Genomic DNA, 9,771 nt, shown 5'->3' on the forward strand with positions numbered 1-9,771 from the left:
AGGCAAAGCAGTCATTTAATTAGCAAAAGGTTAAAATAGAGAAGGATCAGAGTCTCTCGTAGAATTGGAAGTTAGTGAGGACTGAAGGGGCAAAGTTCAGGTGAATGTCTGAAGGCACATAATTCAGGATTAAGGATAGGATTTTCTGTGTTAGTCAGGGACATGACAAAGAAAGGTGACAGAGGAGACTGAAGTTTATGTGAGACTGACCGAGCAAGAGAGATTTATGAGCTAGAAATACAATGCTGATGTGAAGAACATGATTGTAAGGTCTATTGATGGGGATATTTTTGATAGAGAATCACTAGTTAAGCAGCAGTGGAAAGACTATTTGTGCTGATGGCTGTAGGTCTGCTTACTCCCTTTCCAGGGCCAGAGCCCTTTCTGATCACCCCAAAGGGCTCTGCTGCTGCTCCCCTGCTCCTGGGGGCTGAGCTGCAGGGTCAGCCTTGTCATGGCACTGTTGACTAACCTTGATGATTGGACTGCATGGAGCCTCAATGGGGCCTCTACCTGCTGGCACAGGAGCTGTGTTTAAGCTCCAACACTTGTCCTTGGACTCTGTACAAGTGACATTGTTGACCCTGACCTGTGGACTGACTTCTTGGCTTGACCTCAGACCTTCCTCATTGCTATGGATGTGTCTGCAGCCATTGGGCTGCATCTGACCCTGGTGACTGATGGTACACCTGCCCTACTCGCCTCTCTTCAGCACCGTGGGGCTTGCCAGTGAGTCCACTGCCCTGTCCACACCACCACCTTCCCTGCTCTCACTCCTGACTCCTGACTCCCCTGCCCTTTGCTGTGCCTCAATGCAGGAGATAGCATGGAGCAGGTTCAGGGTGATGAGCACAAGGGAGACTGACAGAGTTTGCTTTTGTCAGCCTTGCAATGCCACAGCTGAGCTGGAGCACAACTGCCCCACTAAATATCTCTAAGGTAAGCAGGCGGAAAAAGGAAGCTAAACTAGCTGGCAATGTTAACATGAAAACAAATGTCATTTGGAAATTGGACAAAGATTTCTTACAACCAAAGCAGTCCAGGTCTTGAAAGGCCTGTTAATCAGTGCAGAGGGAGCAGGCAAACAGCTTTTAGATGGAGCTTGAGCAGTTCAGAAGACATTATATGACAGTGAGAGCAAGGGCCAGATTCAAGCTCTTCTTTGTGCAACGAGCACAGCGATGCTCAGCATACTCCTGGGGCTGGCAGCAGGCCGGGGAAAGGGGGATACCTGAGGGAAGCAAACTTTTTCTTCTCATTTCTCTTTTTGCCACAACATTTGTGCCTTGTTTCCCAGCATCCTTCTCCACTGCATATTCCTGGCATTGTGATTCCAACACAGCTGGCTAAAAGGAAAGAGGCAGAAGTCCTCATTTGTCTTTTTGGTAAAATCACCCCTTTTTTTTAATATTAGTGCTACCATGTTCATTTTAGGTGTCCCTGATTCATTCCTTGGTTCTTCACGTGGTGAATAACTCAAGTAAATGACAGTTGGCATGCTCACTGCAGTTGACCATTTGCTCTGCGCTTTTCTCTCAAGGTGAGCTAAAGAGGAAGCCTGAGCACATATTTGAAATCCTCATTCAAATACTGCTTTCAGACAAGCAGTTTAAAATTGCTTTTGGGTAGGGAGAAAAGAGGGAGCAGTCTTGAGGGAAGCGTGGTCTTGTATTTGGTGACTGCTGCAAAGCTGGAACAGCACAGAGAAGGAAGGGCCTGTTTTTTGATATCCAGAGTAGGGAATTTAATTTAAGGCTGATGCGTTGCTGGTTGGAAATACGTATTAAATACCCAGATGCAAGAGAAATGGGTGCAGAAAACAGCAAAATAAAAACAGGATATTGGCTCATTTATGTGGAGGGCTGATTTCCTAAACCTGGCACATTGGGGATTCACTGCCTGCCCTGATTTTGTGTGTCACTGATTTGGCTAGGATCTAAGCACAGAGCTTCACAGTTACTGAACCACTGTCCCAGACCCAGCCAAGGCTGAGCACAAAGCAGGCCTGAACAAACCAGCAGGCAGACTACAAAGGAAAAACAATTGTTCTGCTTAGCAGCAGCACTGTTTCTGCTATGCTTAGCATCAGAACAAGTTAATTTGGGAGCACAATCTTCTTAAAAGGAAGTGCTGCTCAGCCCAGCATCCCTAGGTTTCATGCAGTGCACTGCCCTTTTCACCACGCATGAGCCACAGATGCTAATCACAACGTATTTTTTTACTAGTCAGAGAATATAAAAGCTTCTGATAAAAATCAGAAACCTTAAACCTCTGGCTGGCATCTCGTTAAACACTGACATCATGTTTGCCTGTCATCATTGGCTCACAAGGAAGTTTCTGCCATGATTTAATAAGCAAGAAGAAGGATTTTACTGTTAAGACAAAAAAATAAACTGCAATATCAAAGCACTAATAAAATTTTGCTCCAGTGCCTTTGGTCTAAACTATTTGGTCTTAACTGACCCTTCGCAGAGGCAAAGATAGATCATTGTGAGTAAAAAAATGCTCAAAAAATACAGAGCAGAGCCTTTGAATGTATGCAAACTGTCCACAGCTCCATCCTGATTAGCAGAGCTGAAGAGACCACCAGTATCCAAAAACTTGCCCTGAGACAGTTAAGCAGCTCAAGAGCTGAGAACAGCAGCAAGGAGGGGGCACCCGAGCACACAGGCTGACCATGCTGAGACCCCCAGTGTCCAGCACAGGCCAGGAGAGCCCTCAGGGTAAACAAACTCCCTTGGTATAGGGGATGGAGGGAATCATTCTGCCAGCTATGCAGACAGGTCTGTCAGGAAAAAAAGAGATACAACCTTGTCTCCTGTTTGCTGTAGTGATCATCTTCCGATGCTTTTGCACTTCCTGGGGGCAGCTAACATAAATTACAACAATTTTCAGCCGTCTCTGAGACATTCAGGGCACCCAACATTGGGCTGCCAGAGAAGTAGCCTGCACTTTTCACTCATGGCTGGTTTTAAGCTGTGCACTCCTCAGCTGGATTAGCTGGTCCTTTGCTACTTATGGGAAGCTATCCCATAGCTCTGTACCACTATACTTCGTTCTCACATATTTTTGTGTAACAACAGCACCACAAAATGCCACAAAACAAGGGCAAGCAGCCCCTTGGACCCACTGTTTCTCACCTTCCAGGGAGCACGGGACACTGTGGGAAACACAGAGCGAGAAGGTGGGAGCCCCTTCCCTCCTCTGCACAGCAGCAGAGGTCCAAATTGCACCGCAGCCCCTCATTCAGCAGAGCCAGCCAGCTGCACAAAAGCTGAATGAAGATCTCCAAACCCAGCCCCACACACGGGTCTTGTGGGGGGCAGTGGGGCCAGAGCTGCCCCTCAGCCCTGCATGGAGACTGGCTCTGGAGCCATCAGCTGGCACAGTGCATGGAGCAGAGGCACCGAGCCTCCTGCTCGGGCACTGAGGACACGAACAAAACGAGGGCTGGATATAGCACCCTCATTCAAACAGCACAGTATTTTAGCACCAGAAATAGTATCTTTTTTTTTTTTTCAGTGAAACTACTGGCAGAGAAAGATACAACTTAGCATGAAAATAGGTATCAGAATAAGGCCCTAGCTGAATAGTCAGTACTCTGCATAATTCTCTCTTTTCATCCCCTCAGCCTAGATCCTCTCCAAATATTCAGATAAAAATTTGCAAAGGAGCTCCGGCATTTCGGCCATTAAAAGTAAAAGCTGGAACATTTGGATTCTGCCTCCATCATATCCCTCTATGAATAAAATCATCTCTCTGATTTTACCATCAGGTTAATTATGAAGTCCCTGTCCTTTTTTTTTCTCTCTCTCTCTGTCAAAGATCAAAGAGCTGAAAGAGATATACTTACTAGTAAAAAAGAAAAGGAATGCACTATTTTAAGGAATGCATTCAATTCCCCTCTCTGCTATTTTGTACATGCAGTATAGTACTCTACTGTCAGCATATGAAAAAGCATGTAAGAGGAAGGACAGAGAGAAAACCAGAAGTCAAGATAAACTGTGGATGGATATTAGTGCCATTTAATGGCTAAAGTCTTTTTCAGGGATCCCAGCATGCTTTACAAAGTGTCTACATTTGAATGATGCATTGTTAGACAATGGAGAGGACCAGTAGAGGGAAGTAGTCTAAAATTGTAAATGAAAACTACAAATTGCAAGCAAAAATACAGAAAGGGAGACAAACCCTACCATGCAATTTTCATGGTAACTCTCTAGGCAGTACAGTAAAAGGGTCAGCACACATTCCCATCAAAAGCAATGAGAATAACCCTAAGAGCCATCTTTCTCAAATCACAGATGAATTCAAATGGGAAGAGGCATGCAACAACAAAAAAAATAGCTGTTAATGCATAAAACTACTGTATGACTTCCAATAGCTGGACTCAAGAACCCTGGTTAAATACTGACTTTCTTTCAGAGTCAATCAGATAATAAGACCCCTTTAGAAGCACAGAATAGTTAAATTCATCACCATAATTTAATTGTAGAAGGTTATTAAAGAGCACTTCGACTCCCCTCCTGCTTCGGCGCTGCTTTTGTGTATTAAACTCAGACTAATCAAATTGCAGATTCCAAGAGTACTGTATTAGTCATCCCCATCCCTTTTAATTTGTTTAATGGCCTCCTTTTTTCTCCCCCCTCTTGTGTGTGTGTTCTGACTGGCTGTGCAGCGCTTAGGCTCACGACATGTAAATAAAGAATGGATAGGGGAACAGTTCGTCGAAAAGAATAAAGCGTGCCTCCATTCTAAAGTTACATTTGATGTCAGCGTAATTCATGGGACGTGTACTGCAAGCAATGGTGCTTATTATTTCTGCTTAACTGTCTACAGACACAGGAGGAGAGGGAGAGGGAAAAAAAAGGAAGAAAGAAAAGAAAAGAAGTCTGAATTTACACTTACTGCTTCAAAAGCCCTTTTGTGCTTCGCCAACTTCTCCTGGTTGAAGATGCAGTATTTTGCCAAAAAGTCGACTGCAAGAGCAGACAAAAAAAAGGATAAAATAGTCCATAAAAGAACTCTTTTCCACACTTTTCCTTAAGCATTTTTATAAATTGCCATAAAGAAAACTATTTTTTTAAATACACAATCAGACTGGCCACAGAAGACTCCTCTTGCAGAAATTCCAATTTATGGTTTGTTTCTTGTGTTTTGTGGGTTTTGTTATCAGCTTTCTTCTTTTTTCCTTACTCTTTCTTATTTGAAAAAGTCCTTTCACCTGGTCCAGGGCACAAAGTCAAAGTTAGCTCTGAATAGGAGATGTTTAACATGTATAAAGCATAAGAGCTCCATCCTGGTCAGGCAGTATTCTGGGAGCGTGGCGAACGCTTGTTGTTGTTTGTTTTAAATGTTAAAGAAAAGAACCTCTTCAAATTTGAGTTCTGTGGAGCAGCATCCTTCATAGATACTCCCAAGGATACCAACAGAAATTAAATTCCTTTGGTTTGTTCTAATCAGTAGAGACAGGTACCAATACAAACTTTTCTCTTTCAGTATTGAGTAGCTACATCAAAGAAATCACACACCTTTTCCTATTTCTGACTTTTGATTGAAATCAAGTAGGAGACAACCATTAAAAAATACCATATGGGATTCTTCTCCTCAATTATTTTTTTTTTGCTTGTTTCCATATCTATCATCCAAGAAGGAAAAGGCCTTGAGTTATTGGGCTGTATGAAGCAGGCCTTGCTTCCTCACACCACATGAAAATCTGCTGAGAATGGATAAGAAAATTGAAGGGAAAAGGCAGGTCATGACACAAACACAGACCGAGCTCATGAGTTCTGCAGATTGTACCAATTCTGTTACTTCTGCACTCAAACTCCTACTGAGTCTTACTTCCTTTCTAATGTGTTTCTCTGTGTCCCTAGACCGCTATTTCTACCACATCATCATCACATTCATAGGAAAGAAACCCCAATTTTCACACCAAGGGAAACTGACAGCAAATTCAGGACCTGATGGGGGAAAAGTGTTGGGACTCAGTTCTTCTAATTTCCTGTTCATTTAGAGTGAGAACTGAAAAACGCAGGTAACAATTTGAAAAAGGGTACCAGAAAAAAAAAATCTGAATTATCATCATCATCATCACTATCAGTAACATTATTTTTACTGTAAAGAAAAAAGGAGTGATTCACAGTGTTGTGGCAATGTGGTATTCTGACTGGTATCTAAACAAGCTTGCAACATAAATCTCCTGTTTCTTTTTAAAAGAGTACATTTGTCTTCAGGTTATGTTTTGGGCCATGTGCAAGAAAGACTCCTATTGGGAGGGAATGCTCATTGTTTGTTTATAGCTGTGTCCAAAACAGTACAAAGGGATGAATAAAGATGCCTAAATGCCATTGTTGCTTATCCTATATACTCCAGATGAACCAAATCTGTGTGATAAAAACAACAAAAATATCTTGGCTTTCCATGTCAAAACAGCAACAGAGGTTTCTATTTCAAGCACAGATTGACAGATGCTCCAAGATTGTTGTTATCACATGATGTGCTTCCGAATTCCAAACTTAACTATAATACTGAAAGGAATGAGAAAACTAGTTTCTGGAAAAATTGGTTTTGCACAGTTCTATCTTACTGTCAGCATCTAAGAAAGATTTAAGTCAAAGAGGACCAATGCACTAGTGGCATAGGTTCTGGAAAAGATTTGCACCATGCTTAGTACTGAGCACTTCCCCAGAACCTAATATCTATTTTTACCACAAAAATTTTCAGAAGTTGCCTTCTTTTGTTTGCACATTAACGTGGGCTTGGGAGATGTAGATGTTCCAACCCACGGTGAAGCATCACTTCCAGGACAGTCTGCATTGGCGCCATCTGGTGATTCTGGAAAATGTCAAACCATAAAAGAAAATCTGTCATTTTTCTCTTCATAAAATCTTGAAGTTTCTTCCCACCAAGTATTTTATATCATTGCAACTTCACTTGCGATTGAGTGGTTAACCTTATAGCCCTGTAATGATTTTGGGAAGGGGGAGATGGAGGGTCATCTCTCTCCCAGAAAGAGAGGATCAGAAAGGAAAACTTTAGTGTTTATTTAATCAACTTCCAGGGTTGGATTTAGGCTTTTTGGTCAGCTACTCTGTTTTGCTGCACAACAAAGGCCAAAGGATGTCAAACATCATCACTGTGTAATCCACCCAATTATTTTAACCTAGTCAAAGCACAATTTTCCAGAAGACAATTTTCCTGTGTTGATCTGAAGCTGTCAGGATATGGAGAATCCCATATGGACATATTGTACATTATTTCTAAGACCAATGTTTGGCTTACGTGACACTTGAACTTGTGTTAAGTCTCAACAAAAGCAGTTTTTGCAAGGTTAAGGAAATCTTTAATTTCCATTATATCTTCCCTTTAAAATTACTTATGTGCTACAGTAAAGCTCACGCTCAGAAGAAATTAAATGAAGCTCTGTCAGTTTTTCTGTTGGAAATTTTTACCATTCCTTAAAGGATTTTTTTGGTGATTCTTGTACCTCCTGAAAGATTGGACATCTTCTCAAAACACGGACATCAAAACTGTATAGACAACCTCACCAGCACTACTGATCTCCTGCTATTTACTACTTTCCTCCAGTTTGGCCAAAGGGGCAAACAAAGATCAGTTTGTCATTCCCATCTTCAGCAATAATTTTGACTTAAGGAAGTGGATTTTCTCCAGCCATGTTCTTCATGCATCTGTTTCTCTTTGTTTATTCCCCTCCATCCCCAGGAAGTTTCAAAATCGTCGATCAATTTTGACCAAGTGCGACAGAGGCGTAGAGGGTTGACAGGAATTAAGTACCTACAAGTTTCATGAAAATAGGCAGCAGAGTAGAGGGAGGGAGGGAGGCCCTATTAATTCCCTCATTGAGGGAAAGACCTCAGCATGAGCTCAACCTTTGTTACAGCCTGGAAATCCACACGAGAGAGAAACCCTGGAAAGCAGCCATCATTAGTAGCACCGCTCATGGAACCACCTGTTTAATTAATTATTCTCTGCTGTAAAGAACCGTTTAAAAACAGCTCCATAGCTTTCAATATAAGCTTGCTTGCAGTGCCCCCAGTAGGAGTCACAGAGACTGAGGTCAGGGGAAACTGGGCCCCATGTGCATTGTACCTCTCATAATATATACCCCTAAAAGGCTGCTAGAGGTCTTTGGGCTTCGGCAGACCCAGATGTGAGTTCTCAGCTGTTCCTCAGCACTTTACAGCCAGGCACACTCTTCTGCCCTCCCACTAGGCTCTGTCTCCTCTCCCTGTCTTTACTGGAGAGCCCAGAGCTGGTGACAGAAGTGACTGCGTCCAAAATCATGCACAGGCCCTCACTCCATAACTATTCAGTTTGCACAGAGCTGAGGAAAGCCTAAGAAAAATCAGCTGCAGAACTCTAAATAAATCTGTACTGAGCACGTATGTACTGAAACAGTGTCATGAACAGGGCGGATTTATGGGATGGAGAGAGGGTGCATCCCTCAAGCCGGACTAGTTAGTCACCCTGTGCCAAATGTCAAGTCATAAAATCACAGAATCATAGAATATCCTGAGGTGAAAGGGGACCCACAAGGATCATCGAGTCCAGCTCCTGGTCCTGCACAAGACAATCGCAAGTCTTTACTCCAAAGCGTGTAAGTATTCTAGCTTTGCAGAAACACAGTTGCAAGGCTATTAGCTCCTTAGGTACAGGCAAAATAATGTACTTCTTCCTACTGTTGAGGATTTAAAAGGCTGTTTTTATTGAAATCAGAAATAATTCTAACAAAATATTTTGAATTAAAATTGCAACCTTAAAAGAATAAAAGGTAACTAGTACTAGAACAATTTTAGTCCAGTATTTCCAAGGTCCTACCTCAAAAAGGCACTTAAGAGAAAAACAAGATATATTACAGCTGCAAAGAACAGGAAAATTAGTCTTTGCTTCTTTGTTCACAAGCTGGGCACCACCTGTAGCATTTACTCCATACACAAAGTCATGCCTGTATAATCTGCTTTCTGAACTCCTCCTGTGTGTTTCATAGAACACATGGGGGATCTCTCATGAAAACAGGCATAAGTTTGCAGAGAAGAGGGCCCAGCAAGTAGGTATGAACAAGGGTAGTGGATGAAAAGGCCAGGGAAATACAAGAGGATTCCAAACACACTCAAGGGAGCATCCAGGCTTAGGGTTCACTTGCTTGGGGATCTTGTGGCCATGCAGAGCTCACGGGCCACGTCAGCTTTGGCAGCACACCCCATTCCTGAGGAGGGGAAGGTGGCTTACTTTGCTTTCATAAACTAAAACTCTCATACTCTCTGTAAGCTCCTTGTATTAAAAGAATATTAAAATTGAAAAGTCAGGAACTTAAGGGCTACAAAATTATGGAAAATACTACAGCACTGCTTTCTGAGAGGCCACATGTCATGATGCAAGAAGGAGGGTAGAAGTCAACTATACTGGAAATTTTAGCTTTGGCATTTCAAAACAAGAGAAAAACTGAGGCAGCTGTAACATGAAGTCACTAGCAACCTGTACTGCTATCCAGCTCCATAATTTCCACTTAGTTTTTTATTACATTTGTGGTCTGTTCTTAAAACTATAAAGAAGCTCTTGTAACATTTTATGAACATCAAAAGATTAACCCTCTTAACCTTACCTGAATAACACATTATTCCCATTTTACAGATAGGGAAATCAAGATATTAAGTAACATCTCCAGAGCCAGGGAACACAGTGGTAGCAGACACAGAAAATCACTGTTCTTCAGCACTGTGCTTTAACTGGAGACAATGGTCTCCCATGGGA

Source organism: Corapipo altera, unplaced genomic scaffold (assembly GCF_003945725.1).
Source record: "Corapipo altera isolate COAL_440 unplaced genomic scaffold, ASM394572v1 1, whole genome shotgun sequence".
In the NCBI taxonomy this organism is placed as follows: Eukaryota; Metazoa; Chordata; class Aves; order Passeriformes; family Pipridae; genus Corapipo; species Corapipo altera.